General features: G+C 41.3%; 1 protein-coding gene across 3 annotated transcripts in view; it reads left to right on the top strand.

Annotated features, from left to right (window-relative positions):
* Nucleotides 1-14717, top strand: part of ANK2 (ankyrin 2) — a 395080-nt gene that overhangs the window by 15717 nt on the left and 364646 nt on the right. The window lies entirely within an intron of this gene.

Here is a 14717-nt window from a genome sequence, read left to right as displayed (position 1 = left end):
TACATTTGGCGCGGTGAAGTTGGTCGCAGGAGTTGTTTGGCGTTCTCTGTCCAGCTGGGTCAATGCGGCCGAGGAGTGGCACGGCGCTGGGGGTCCTGGGGGGGTTCGTGCCACTGGCACTCCTTGTCTCCTGAAAGTGGGAGAGGCAGAAATGGAGGGACGCGGTGCTGGTGTGTTCAATTTGCTCTTCCCTGCTAAGGCTGTAATGTTCCTGTGGTTATTAATAAAGGAAAAAAACCCAATAAAGAAAAAGCTGTTTCAAAGGAGGATTCCCGAAGAGTAATCAGATTAGCGTAGTACATATGTATGCAAACAAATCCAAATATAAATCCCATCTTGCTCTTTTTTTTTTTCTTTTTTTTTTTTTTTTTTTCATTTTCACTAAGATGCTGGTAGTACTGTTGACAAGGAAATCTCAGGGGTCTGCAGCTGGGACAGGCACCTGAAAATTGGAGAAGTAGCTAAACTTGTCAACCCCCTTACACGCTGGAAGTTTGTCCGGGGGACTTAAGCAAAAAGGTCTTTGTGTGGATTTGCTTCTGACCCCGGCTGGAAATGCCACAAGAACAGCCGTCCCCACACCCTCATGTTTTTTGGCACTTCCTGTTCCCTTCCCTGCTGGGAACTGGAGGAAAAAAAAAAGTATCTGATTTTACTAGTTAACTTTGATTTTGGGAGGGAGGAAAATGAGCAGTGATCTCTCCAGTCTCTTGGCAATCTGTACTAGGTGCCATCGGTGGTACCGGTAGGACAGATGAAAAGCATCGGAGAGGGGAAAGAAGTTCCAAGTAGTAAAGGAAAGGCTGGGTGATAAAGACCCCAGGCACCAGGGATCCTCACGAAATCTGACTTCTGTTTTCATGTCACTTACTCCCCACGTTTACTGCAGCATATTGACTTCTGCGGGATTGACTTCTCCTGGGGTTGTTCATTTCACGTGAGAATGAAATGGCAGTGTAATATCCTGAATTAGTATGCAGAAATCCCTCATGAAAAAAAATGACTACTACAGTTGTTTTACTGTCTTCCTATGCATTTTGTCCACTCTATATTTAGAGCTGTTTTTAATTGCATGTAGAAAGAAATCACATTTCCGAACTGTGGCTGTGGTAGAGTCTAGTATTTATTTGCTGCCGTTCAGTAAGGTGGCATACGTACAGCTTATTGGGTGACCTTCAGAGGAATTTAAAAGCCCATGAATAAATGCACAAAGCCACTCAAGACCAAGGTAAAGAGCACAACAGTGGCTGAAGTCAATCAATTTTTCTATAAAACACTGCCAGCCTCCCACTTTACCAAGCATCTTTTGCATCCTTAGGAGGGAAGGAGAGTAGACTCCGGAGAGTACAAAACGAAAGGGAAGCGAACACATCTGCTTGAAACTATCATACTGACTGTTCTGCTGTCATAACAGCTCTCTTGATGAGAACTGAAAACAGCTACGAGCTGAATTCCCTCTGCACCGGGGCCTCGCAGGGGTCCTTGAGGCTACTCTTGTATTGCACCTTGATGGTGAAAGTCACTGAAGAAGCTGTTTCCACTGAAGTTATATTTGTGGAATTTTTAGTGTCTTTTAGTTAATTTAAGAGATCTTTGAATCTGTCCTTCATGTTAAATATATATTTGGGGGCACTTGCAGACCTGAGGCCATTATTTGTATCTGTTAGCTGTAAACCTGTTTTAGCAAGAACTGTATTTTACTTTAAACACCTGAGTTGTACCATTTCAGTTATGCTTTAAGTACACCTTGCCGAGTCAAATACTGCAGTCAGATACCAGTGCAATTAATTATGTAAAGCTTAAGAATATGCCAAACCAAAAGCCAAACTATTGTTAATTACACCATTGGAGACCGTCATGTTTGGAATAGGACGGATGTTTTTTCTCTTGTTAGCAGTCAGGAGTTAATTTCCACTTCTTTCCTTCTGGTGGTCAAGGATGTACTTCTGTTGTCAAAGGAAAGTTTAAATACTTATCCTCATATTAAGAAATACAAACATATTAATAAAATTGGCAAACCAAACACTAAGCATCTTGCATCAGAGCACCTGATCTGTAGAAGAAACAAAGCAACAAAAGTAGTATCTAAGGGAAAGACTGGCGTGCTAGGTTGGTGTTGTAACATGGATCTGTGATTAAATGAACCCTTTTATGGATTTCCCGTTGCCCGTTTGGCAGGCAGGTCCCTTCTTCCAGCCTCTGTGGAAGCTATTCCAATGTTTGAACTCCACATTGAACTCCAGGCTACACTGGGCTACCCTCTTCCGCCACCACAAGTGTATCAGCGAGGTGCATGGCCATTTCTGGGGACCCTCCACAATGTAAAAATCAAGTTGGCTTCAGAGGAACAGAATCAGGTGACTGTATAAGGACCTGACTGATGGATTAAAAATTGTTCAGAGTAAGAAAGAAGTGACTGAGGGTACAAAAAGATAAGATCATACCAGCATTCGGTTCTGGTCCTTCGAACAGCCAAAAGATTTCAGCGAGGAATCCTGTTTAATTTGGCGTTGTGATTTTATGTGAGTATGTTTCTATGCGTAAAATAAAGGAAACAGTGATAAACCCCTCTCCTACTAACTGTTCCTGAGGAAAGGTTTTTAATCCATTGAAATTGCAAGCTGTGTAATTCATTAGCAAGAAAAATTTACAATAATAATTGCTCTGTTTATGGGAGCAACATAAAATGAAGGTAATTTAGTGCTTTGGACTTGAACTGAGTCTATGTCTGGTTAAACAGAAACAGGCCAGTAATGCTAAAACTTGTGAATACTGTATTAGAAAATATTAGTTTTATGATGTAGCGAAGAATCTAAAGAGCACCTTTACAAGAAGAGATGGAATTATCCTCTCACTAACCTTTCAGATGCTTTGAAGGGCTGCATCTAGTGATCAGTTAGTGACTAGTCACTGTCTAGTGACTTTGCATTTTAAAGGGAAAAGTGAAAATTAAACTGAGGTACAGGTATCTGAATATATTATACTGTGCCAGCAGTTCAGTGTATAGATAGCTTAGAAATGGCGTCAGCCATAGAAATAAAGTCAATAGTAGAGCTAGGCAAGAAAGAGTTCTTCAGTTTTGTGAAGGTATTAGGCACTCCAGAGTTTTGCTGCATCACACTAGGACAAACATTTCAACATTTTAATGAAGTGGAAGATGCATAAACAGGTGTTGTCCATCTTTCCTGGGTGGCGAGATGTGCGGCTGTAGACACCCATTCTGCCTTCTTTGGAGTAAGAGGCTGAGAGTGGGATTCCCACATCACAAAGGCTTATACTGCTCTGGGGTCATTGTTTGAGAGCCAGTTCTCCTGTTCTAAGTGTCCTACACAGTGTTATCTCCCATGGTAGTTAGGTACTACTGTTCTACTGTGCCTCTGAGCATGCATTAATAAATTGATGATCTTAATCCATTATCTGATATGAAAAGGAAGTGTGCAGGAGTGTCTCACTGTGATTTAACTGATCTCAGTCAAAGTTGCTTATCATCCAGCAACATACGCAGTGGCAGCAACAGCAGTCACACGGTAATTTTCATTATTGATCCCCCAGAAATCCCTTTATTCCATATAATTCTCGTTTGGTAAAAGACCTGTCTGTAAAACAATGCCTAGAACTGAAAGTCCTCCTTTTCCTATTCAAGCTTTTAAAAATTATTTATTTATTTTAAAATATAGTTGGACATATTTGGAAATCCAAATATGTCCAAAAGGACATAAAGGATTCTGGAGTGCCAAACTCATGGCTTGGAGCGAGAACCAAAACTGGAGAGAGAATACCAACCATGTCATTCAGAAGAAGAGTGCTGGTGTGGATGTGGGAAGATGCAGAACAGAGCTCCTGTCATTCTGTTTCTCCGGGGATGTTTCCACAGCAGAATTGTCCTGTATTGCAAATCCGTGAGGGCAGGACATTCGCTTGAGTATTTCAGAGAGTGGAATAAGAGACCTTTGGATTTTACCCGATACCTCATTACTAGGAGAGCCAAAGTCACCACAAGCAGTTGAGATTGCCAGCCTTGTATGTCTGGCCTTGTGTATTGTGCCAAATGTGACTCTTGCACGCAACGGCAATTCATCTCTGTGCTCAAATTATACAGTTTTTCAGCTTGTCAGATTACATAAACTCTAACAGATGTGGTCTGATCTGTATGAGGTCTCCATCTAAGGCTTGACAAAAATCTGTTACAGTCGGTGTGTGGGACTGCAGGAACTAGTTTTCTTCTTTTTTATTTTCTTTTCTCAGGGAGTTTCCCCCTCTATCTGGACCATTCATACTACTGACTATTCATATACTACTGGTGTGCTTTGGTGCTGCCTTTTCTAGCCCACTGTTCTTTATCCCACTCCTCAGGCTTTTCCTACTGCAAGATGTTCTTTGTTCCCTACTAACAGTTGGTGGGATTTGAGGATATTTGAAGCTTCTTTTCCAAGGGTGGTTTAGACTGATGGCTCTCCCAGCCCACCCTTGCAGTAGCCTTGCTTTGGACAAGAGGTGTTTGCCGTCACCTCTTTGCTGGCATGGATTCTAGTTCCATAATTTCCCAAATTAGAGTGGTTTGAATTCCCCATTTTCAAGGTTTCTTTGAACTTCAATTTGAATCAAGCTTATTTTTAATTTTACCTTCTGCTACTGTGAAGGATTAGAAGTAATTTGTTCAAAACTAGAATGACTTGAAAATCAGCATAGTGAAGTACTCGCTTAGCCGTCACAGCGCTGAGCAAAGAGAATGTCTATCAAAACGAACATTTCTATTTCAGTGAACTGAACCATGCATGCCATATCAAAGGGAAGAGGGTGTTAGAAAATGTCTTCTCACTGATTTGAAATGATGAAACATAATGCATAATGAACCTGTTGCATAATAGATGTAGGGTAATGTAGGAAAAAGTAATTGCAGTTAGTTCATGAATGACTACATGTATCTAGATTACATATAAAAAATTACTACGCTGTGGTGTTACTTAGGTTGCAAAATCAAGCACTTAATAGTTACAAACTAATAGAATTAAGGACTGTGCAATCTTAATTCTGTCCTCTTCTGCATCTGTCCTTTGCACTGAACCAGGCTCTGGAAAAAAACGCTTAAGTGATCATATAATTAGAAACTGAATCATGATATATGATAACACACTGTAGGATAACAAACATACTTCTGCCTCACTGCCAGTGTTTTTAGGCTCACAATCAAGAAAAGGGAAATGGTAATTTTGGAAAGCTTGCTTCCCAGCCAAATGTGAAGGGAATTTGCCTGCAGAGATTAAAGGTACAGCTCCAGCTCCAGGTCTTTACCCTGGCAAAGTTCTCTTATCACCTGGGGGCTGGGCATTGGCATATGGCTGGACTGTATGAAGACTATCTAATCCCCAGAGGAGAAGACTGTATATATAAGGGGGGTGGAAGCTTTTGAAATGCTTTTCTCTGTAGCATTCAGCCAGGGAATCACAGATGATCATGGTAGGAAGAGGTATGTTGCAATGGATCGCACACAAAGCACATGGCAGGGGGGACAGATGGGAAGAACAACTGAAGTAATTGCTGGTGCTGTGTAAAGCTGACGTTTGGTGCGGAGAAAGGCCAAGGGGGGACACTTTCTAAGAGCAAATGTAACCTCAGCTAGAAGGCTAGCCCACTGCTTAACAGTTCAGCTTAGGATTTGTGTTTAAGTCACCTGAATAAATGGTCTCAAGGCAGGCAACAGAGATACTGGAGCTTTTTACAAACATAGCAAGAATTCTCCATAATAAAAATCTCATATATGCAAAATTACAGCCAATCCTTGGTATTTGGTCCTGTTTCCATCTCATACAGTGACTGAAATGTAGGGCTCACGAGACTGTCTGGCTGTGGGTTGGTTGCGTTTAGTCAAAAGGAGTGCTCTAAAATCTTGGAAATTAGCAGATCCTTTCGATCACACAGCAGAGTCTAAAATGAAGGAACTACAGTAAACTGTCCCAGTTTATGCAGAAAAACGCATGCAAAGATTTACCACTGCCATGAAAGCCACTTTAGTTTGAGCTACCATTTTTAGCCCACTGTGGAGGGCAAGAATTACAGGCTTAAAATCCATTCACATTCCAATTAGGCCTTTTCTCGGTTTGTAGAAAAGAGTGTGGAAAAGCAAAACAAAGGAAGGGAAAAAGTAAAGCAAGCTGTAGAACATTGTCTCAGTGGGCATTAAACAGGTTCCCAGGTGGAGTTAATTCAGTAAATACTGTCAGGTGCCCTGATATAATACAGAAGTATGTAAACCAGGTGGAAAGGAAAATAGACAAGGTGGTATTCACATATTATGATCTACTCCCTAAGCATATAAAAACAAATCAATGATTTTATATGTATCAAAGGGACAGTGCTTCCTCAGGGAGGCCCTCCCTAGGGCCCAAGGCTGCAAGGGCCCCCCCCTGCCAGGGCTGGGACATCCCAGTAGGAGCCTGCTTGCTGCTGAACTGAGTTTTATGCTGGAAAGCAAATCCATTGAAACCCAACCAGGATGCTGCTAAAATGCAGGTGGGGAGGGCTTTGAAGGGAAGGTGTTCCTGGAGGGTAATGGGCTCAGGGACGCCCGGCTGCAGGCAGGCAGCCCTCAGGGGCCGCCAAGTCTCACTCTGCTCTACTAAAAATCAATATACTGAAAAAGATTATTCTCTGTGCTTACAACTGGCTCAGATGTTTAGGGATGTAAAAAGGGACTAGCTAGTGACCACACAGGAGGATCACTGACTGCAAGGGACACCCTTCTACCCTAAAGTCCTTAATGTCTTTAATTTCCTTAATCTCCTCCATCTTTTATTACCTTCCAGTTAACCTGTCCTCTCACCCCTTACAGCTGCTACCAGAGCTGTGGGGATAGCTGCGTGACAGCCTCCTCCAGCCCAGGAGCCTGCTTAAAGGCTGTGGTAATTATTCCCAGCTGGTGTTAATTGTGAAGCAGGTACTGTAACTTACCTGGTCACCTCACGCAGTAGTCAGGTAGAAAGTACCAGAAGCAGCAGAAAGTGTTACCTGAGCAGGGAGGCTGTTCCAGGCTATCACAGAGGTACTGTCTTATTTTCTTTTTAATATTGATGCTTAAGAAATGGGAATTTAACTAAGGGTAGTAATTTGATAGTTATTTTTGTGTCAGCACTAGATCTACTGTGTTTCTGATGCTCAGTGGTTGTGAAGTTTTTTTGCGTGCTTCTGAGTTTATATGCATATATTCTATGGAAAGAGTAGAGTGTTTAGGAGAGTCTTGGGTTTTGTTTATTTGGGAGGGACTTTTTTTTTTTTCTTTTCCTGTGGGAGTTTGTGTTTTGTTGTTGTTGGTTTGGTTTTGGATTTTCTTTGGTTTTGTTGTTTTTTTTTTACTTTGTGTTTCCTCCTTACAATAATTGTACACATCGGTGTTACTGAAGGCTGAATTCTGGCTGGTTGGTTAAGTTTTTGTTGAGGGAGCTGGTAGGCCTGTCCCTCGCTTCAGGGGCTGCCCGCCATTTTGTGGGGCTCTGTGGCAAGGCTGCAGCTGCTTCGTCTGACTGCTGTGCATGAGGATGGGAACCAATACCACAGCTTGTTTTCAAAAAAGCAGCTACTACATGCCTTGTGTCCGAGATTATTTTCCTCTGAACTCACTTGTTGAATACTGAAGGAATAGTACTTCTTACCAGTCAATAAGTAAAAAAAATGAAAGCAAACAGAAAACTCCACAACCTACCACTCCTCCAAAAAAAACCCTCCCACTTTAGCACAAACTCTGTGAGTCTTTCAGTGCTAAATACTGATGGCTACATATGTGTAGTAGCAACACAACTTGTTGTTCTTAATATCTGTAGCTTTGTTGCCTCCCGAGGTTACATCTTTGTATAGTAATACTTGCTGTGAAACATCAAAATGGTCATGGTGAACATGCTGCATCTGTGTTTAAATTTTATTATGAAGTATTTATTGTGAGGCTTTCTTTGTATGGGAGTTTAGGCATGATATTAAGGTGACTTGTGTGATGTTCCCTCAGAAACCCTGATGAAGGTATTCTCCACAGCTGTGTGTCTCCCTCTGAGGAGGTGGGTGTGGGAGGGCGCTGGGGCCAGTGAGGGCTGTGTGGACCCACTGATAGGCATGTCTTGATGACTGCTGTGGCACTTACCAGCTATGGCTGGGCTACTTCAGTCTCTTTGGGCTGTCTTCCTCCCATGGCCATCTTCCTCTGAGGAACTGAAGAGCTCCACCTCACTGGGTCACCGTACTGCGTTGTTATCGTGGTAAGCTGTGATATATTGCTGCATGTGATGACCCTCCGTGGTGTGATAAGTGAAAAGGCTGATGTTATAGCAACAGAGAAGTAACTTTGGCGTTTACCCTCAGGCATCAGTCTCGAGCTAGCATCACTGAGAATACACCCCTTGAGTAGTAAATAGGCTCTGCTGGTGATCAGAGAAAGTGGGGCCTCCTCACTTCCTGCTCGTGCCTGTTTGTGTTCGGAGTAATCTTTCCTATATTTACAAACAGTAACTGCTAAATGAGCTTCAGAAGTCTCCTAGTTAACTGTCAATACAGAACTGACTAACACAGTGGGGGAATTACTTGACTAAATACAACATGTTCTGTTCTGATGGCCATCCTTTCTCTTTTTATCCTTTTTCTTCAGTGCCTGATTGGCCTTACTGGGATGATGAGTCAGCTGGGAACTCAGAAATGACTGTGGTATCTGGCAGGATGTAGGCTTCAAGATGTCACTGTGTTTTGCACTCTTTATTTACATTCTTAAAAAAATAAAAACACTTAAGTAAAGGGAGGGAGTTGAACTAGAAATTGCTGTTCATTACCACGTGGAGGTCTATGAACTTGGGTGGGGAAAACAGGCCGTATTTGGAATCTGTTGATGCATAGAGATTTTTAGAGCTATGCAAGTGAGCAGCTGGCTGAAACAATCTGACAAAATTTCTGTCAGAAAGCTTTAGAGCTGAAAACTGGGCCTTACTCACTAAAAGGGTCGGGAGTAATACCATACAGAAAATGGGTTAGAAGTGCAATGCTGCAGGTTTTTGGAGCTGAGAATGTATTGAGATGGAATTTTTCTCTTAGTTTAGCAAACATTATTTTTTTTCTAATCATAGTTTTAATGTATTATGATGAAGTAACGTGGAGTGCTTGATGTCCTGACGTTCTCCTGATAACTGGCTGAACGTGCAAACTAGGCTAGTGGTTGCTAAACCCTCAATGGACAGAGAGCAGCAGCAGTAGTATGGCAGCTTTGCTAATGAGATTACGGCAGCAATGTCAGTCACGCTTCTCTCTCCCCCTGCCTCAGAACACAACTGCAAATCTGAGAGCTGAAGTGTTTGCAAAAGTCACTTTGAGGAATACTAAATACATGCTTTCTGTAAGTTGCCTGATAATATTCTAGAATAATATTTGTATCTGTTTTCCCTTGTTCTGTACCATAACTGCTGGTATCAATTATGTGCAACTGCTCTGCATTTTTAGATTTAATCAAGTTAAAGCTCTGGTCAAGCTCCTGAGATTCCCAACATAAAACAAAACGGACTGTGTTGAACTGTGGGACTGCACAGTACTTGCAGCACAGCTATTTGTTGTCTCTGTTTGTGCAGGTTTTGGTTTTGTTTTTTGTTTTGTTTTTTACTGTCTAGTCTTGAAGTATTTTGATTTATCTGCAGAATTTTATTGGTCCTCTAGAGTATTAAGAGTACAGTATGTAATGGGGCAATTACTTGAGACTTCCTATATTAAATGAATCTTTGTTTGTGCAACAAGGATTCATTCAGCACACACACTGCAAAACATTTTGGGAAAGTGTTTGCCTTATTAACTCCTTATATTCAGTTCTACTGGTGTATATAAAATGACAACTACAGGAAAATAAGTTGCAGGCCTGTCCCTTTTGGGGGTACGCTTTCATAGGTGTTTTGGCCATTGATAACTGAGGTGAGTTTCCACATGTTAGATGCTCTCTTCGGTATTCAAGTTGTGCTTGCTGAAAACTGATACCCCTTCCTTAGTTTGATATTTACTTATAAGTTGATTTATTAAGATAATCTGGGTGTTTTGAGATTATGTACCTGGGGTAGGAAGAAGAGTATGGCCAAGGGGCCTCTGTCCTTCTGTGGAGTTTACACATCTCCTTCAATGGAAGTGACTGGTTCCTGCATGTGGAGCTGCTAGCACTAAGTTCCAAGTTGGTAATGGCGTAACCGTCATAATGTTCTTAATTGCTTTTAATATTTGTACTTCTTTAGGCATCCAGTTTTGCTGAAATCCTTGTATCAGGTATTACGTTCACTATTGTTTAAATGTGTTAAAAATAATGAATTAAGTAAAAATGGTAGATGTATTTCACAAGAGACTAAACTGGAGGAGGATTTGATCCCTCTAGTGATTGCTCTTTGCAAAGGTGAGTTGAATGTACGGGTGAATATATTCATGTGACTGTCATGAGCGGCATAAGTTTGTGTGGGGCAGGTTCACGTAAAGAAATGGTGTGTGACATGAAGTCCTGGCAATCTTGCAAAAGGTGTGAAAGGTCTTGACGTAAGTTTTATGTCCTGTTGGAGAACTTTCATCTCATGGGATGTTTCCAAACATCAGACAGATAGGAATGTATTGCTAGCATTCAGACTGGCTGGATTCAAGCTAGTGTAGCAGTGCTGTAAATAACGTTACTATTCGTGTTAAATCTAACTGTGAGGTAGTTTTGTGAGCTCACCTCTGAAAAGATTGAGGACATCTAGACTTACTTCGTCTTCTCCTGCAGTCTTTCTAAAGGTTGCAGTGTTGTGGTTTTTTATTTATTTATTTATTTAAAAGTAATTATAGATATCTTACCTACATCTATATATTTAGAAAATATCAAACTGGGGGCAATTTCCATTTTACAGCTCCTATGTTCCATTAGAAATAGCACACACCCAAAACCTTTTGTTTAAAACAAAACAATACAAACACCCCCTGCCCCAAATGCACCCTCTGCATATGCAGCTCCAAGAGGAGAAAATAAACTTTGTATTAATTCTGAATTAGGGTGTTTTGTATATGATCTAAACTAGTAACTGGCTGTCAGATCATGTGATCAGAACTCTTCTGAAGTGTCCTTTGTGTGCTGTTTTAGCGTGCTACGGCTACATGAATCCTCTGAGACATTTTTGTTTATTATTTTATCTTTCTAAAATCTAGCTTTCCCTCCTCCTCCTGGTGTGGAGTGACTGCCAATACTTGGTCATCTATGACCCTCAGCTGCTGCTGCTGTCAGGAATGCGTGTTTCGTTCCAGCAGTAGTGGATGACTGGGGCTGCGGTTCCCTCTGATGTGTAGTGTGCATGTATGTGTGGGTGGCGCAGGAGCTGGCAGGGAAAGGGGCAGGACTTTGTCATGAGTAGAACTCTCTCATGACTGTGCAAGAGCTTTCTGGGAACTTGAACTTGCTCAGGCAGGATGCTAATAGCCTGGCTTTGATTCAAGACGGTATTTTAGTTCTTGCCGAGAGCAGCAGCTGGTCAGTGTACAGAAGCCAAAGTCTGTTCGTTTGCCTAGCATAACAGACGGGGGCATCACATGCTGCATGTACATCTTTTGTAACACTGTAAAGTTTGACGATTTTTAGATCCAGGTCACGTCAACAATAATTTAGTCTTAGATTTCTTACAAATAGCTTCTTCTATCTGAACCTGCCTTTTAACAAGACAGTTTCTGAGAATTATTTCTGTAGCAGTTGGAGATTTGTACTGGAAATGCTCTACCTTGAATCATTGCTGGGTTCATTGTTGTCTTGGTAGGCATTCTTTTCTTTCTGCTGCTATTTGACAAGGTGGATGTTGCAAGCAATTTCAGGACTCTCCAATATGGACAAGGTTGGAGTATACCTGAAAACCAGAAAACAAGGCTGACACCCTTCCTCCTGGTCTGAATTTTTTTAACTTTAGTCTCTCATCAGGGACTGAGGCACACGTGATTTTCCAGGTAACAATAATTGATGAAAAGATGCCATTGCAGTCCTATTTTTAACCCTCCCCCCAAGTGAGTGTGTGTCAGACAAGCTTCTTCAGACTTTACTGAAAGCAAGAACGGGCTGTTCCTGAGGACCATAGTGTGCTGGAAATAATGGGTAATAGACTCTCCCTCTGCTAGGTCAAAACCTTGCATGAACAAAGTGTAATTTCAAGGCTGAAAGTTTCAGAATAGCTCATTTGAGTTGCCAGATAAAATTCTCTTGTGTATCAATTTGCAAAAAGCCATATAATCTTAGGGTTTTAGAGTAAGAGCCCACATTCCTGCTATTTGAGCACTTGTTGTCTCATTCGTGTTACAGGAATACTGACCTGTTATGTGTGTCATCTCGCCGTTAAAGGAGGAAAATTTATGTTCAGCAAACCTTTGCTTCATATTAATCATCACAATGGATCACTTGCTGAAACAAAACAATAAACTTCATTTCTAGTAATTCTTTAATGGTAATAAGCAAGGTCTAAGGATGCAGTTGGAGATTATTTGCTCATAAACAAAGGACAAAACCAACAGAGGACCTTAAGTTTCTGTGGCACTAAAATGCAAAAGGAGGAAGCCTTATGGTTCTCGTAATGATGGCTGGGTAAGTCAAAGCAAGTAATGAGCAAGAAGAGTTTGATATAAATATTTGGAAGTACAAGTACCTCTGCAAAACTCCTGTTGGCTCTAGTGGCTGCTAGTTCCCCTTCAGGTTGTTCAGCTTGAAGAAGGCAGTCTATATTTGATAAAGCAAATGTGTGTGAAATCTATATAAAAGCATTTTGTCTGACACGTTTTGGATTTGTACTTGAGACCTGGTAAGTCGATGGGCAGGCACCGTAGAAAATCGATTGATACTCTATTTTTATAGTATGAAATTACTTACTTGGCATGAGCTAATGAATGGTAACCTCTTGTCACCCAGACTAATACTGCTCCTGGCAGGTAACTTATTTGCTTCTGGTTTTGGCACCTGTGTCTGAATCGTGCTATTGCAGCTCCTTTGAGGTTAAGTTTAAAGGCCCTAACTTCTCAAGGTCATTGACCTCGGTCTTAGCATCTTTCTGAGGACTCTTAAGAGCACTGTACTTGAAGGGCTTGGGAAAACCTTTGTAGGGCAGGGGCAGAGAGTGGCTCTTAACACAGAAGAACAGGCTGTGTTCTTCTGGCAATGTCTCTGGATGCTTTGCCTGATGTTTCTATGGCAGCACATGCATGCAGCAAGGCATGAGTTGATGTGTTCCACCAGACAACCCAGAGAGGTGTGTAGTGCCGTGTTCCCCTGTCGGTTCAGGGCTCCGTGGCTCAGGCAGCTAAGGCCCCCTCACTGGCTGGGCTTGCCTCTGCAATTTTCTAGTCATCTTTTCAGGTGACAACCAGGTGTACTAATGGATACAAAAGTGTAAGAAGTCCCTGTCAAGGTTTTGTATTATTGGCTGCACTTGATGAAACTGGAGTCATCTTTGTCTGTAATGGTATTTTTAAGAAATACCAATTTGCCTGAGAGCCTACTAATAATATGATACAGAGGTGGATGCAAAGGTTTGCAATTCACAAGTGTGGTGGTGGGGCTGCTAGAAAGCTCTAGTTATCTGTAATGTGACCTGACACAGCCTTCACTGCAACTAAACATAGTTTGGTATTCTCTGCACCTGTCGGTCTGCTTGTTACTGGCTCATTTTGGAGGGGTGCATTTAAACTTAGACTTTTACCTGGAGTTAGCTTCCACAAAAACATGCTGAGTCTTAATTAATTATACTTTGTATTATGGTATTTGTGTTTAACAACCGGAGGTTGACTGTGCCATGCACTGACTTCCAAAAAGGAGTAAATGAAGGACATGGCAGTGCTAGGTTAATGGTTGGACTCTATGATCCTGGAGTCTTTTTCATCCTAAATGATGCTATGGTGCTCTGTATGAAAGGTAATTGTTTCTCTTTTTAAGTTTGTCTAATGTAAAATCATTGAAGCCTCTTGGAGGATCTGTACTTTGAGGAGATAGCTAACCTCTACTTCTTCTGCTGCCCCATTGAGCTTTAATTTGACTAGTGCCTGTGGGAGCTGTTGGCATTGAGATTTACTGGTGCATCACCAACATGCAACAATAATACAGCATATACATCCCTTCTCCATAACACTTTCCATTGAAAGTATGGGTGTATTGCATCTGTGATTTTTTTTCTTTTTTTCTTTTCATTGGAGTTTTGCAGAGTTAGTATAGAGATTGATTCCAGTCATAGAAAATTGCTGAGCAAACAGCATCATGGTTTTTCTTTTTTTGAGATGGATAATAGAATGTCATGATCACTCTGATGCTAATTATGATCTATCATTTTGAAATACTAGAAATGTCTTGTACTGTAAAAACAAGCACCAAGTCAACTCTCCAGCTTCCTACAATGCTATTGCTATGACAAACAAACCGCAGAATGTAAAACAATTATCTATCCAATCCTGCTGCTGTTTAACAAGGAATTGAGGAAATAGGTCACCTTAGTTTCAGGTACAGTTTAAATTCCCTTTTTAGTGTGTGTTGCTTCTGCAGAAGGCAGCAAATTTCAGGGCTGCATAAAGAATGTGTTACTAATCTTTTTTGGTTGGTTCTACTTGTGGAATACACTGCCTATGATTACTTAGAGTAAGTGGTGTGAGCTTATATTGTAAAACACGTCTTGATGTAAACTGAATCTATGTGAGAGGCTGGAGAGATAATAGTACATCAAAATTAATTTTGTACTGAA

Source organism: Falco punctatus (genome assembly GCF_963210335.1).
Source record: "Falco punctatus genome assembly, chromosome: 1".
Lineage (NCBI taxonomy): Eukaryota > Metazoa > Chordata > Aves > Falconiformes > Falconidae > Falco > Falco punctatus.
Note: the sequence above shows the minus strand (reverse complement) of the source record. Positions and strands in the feature narration are given on the sequence as shown.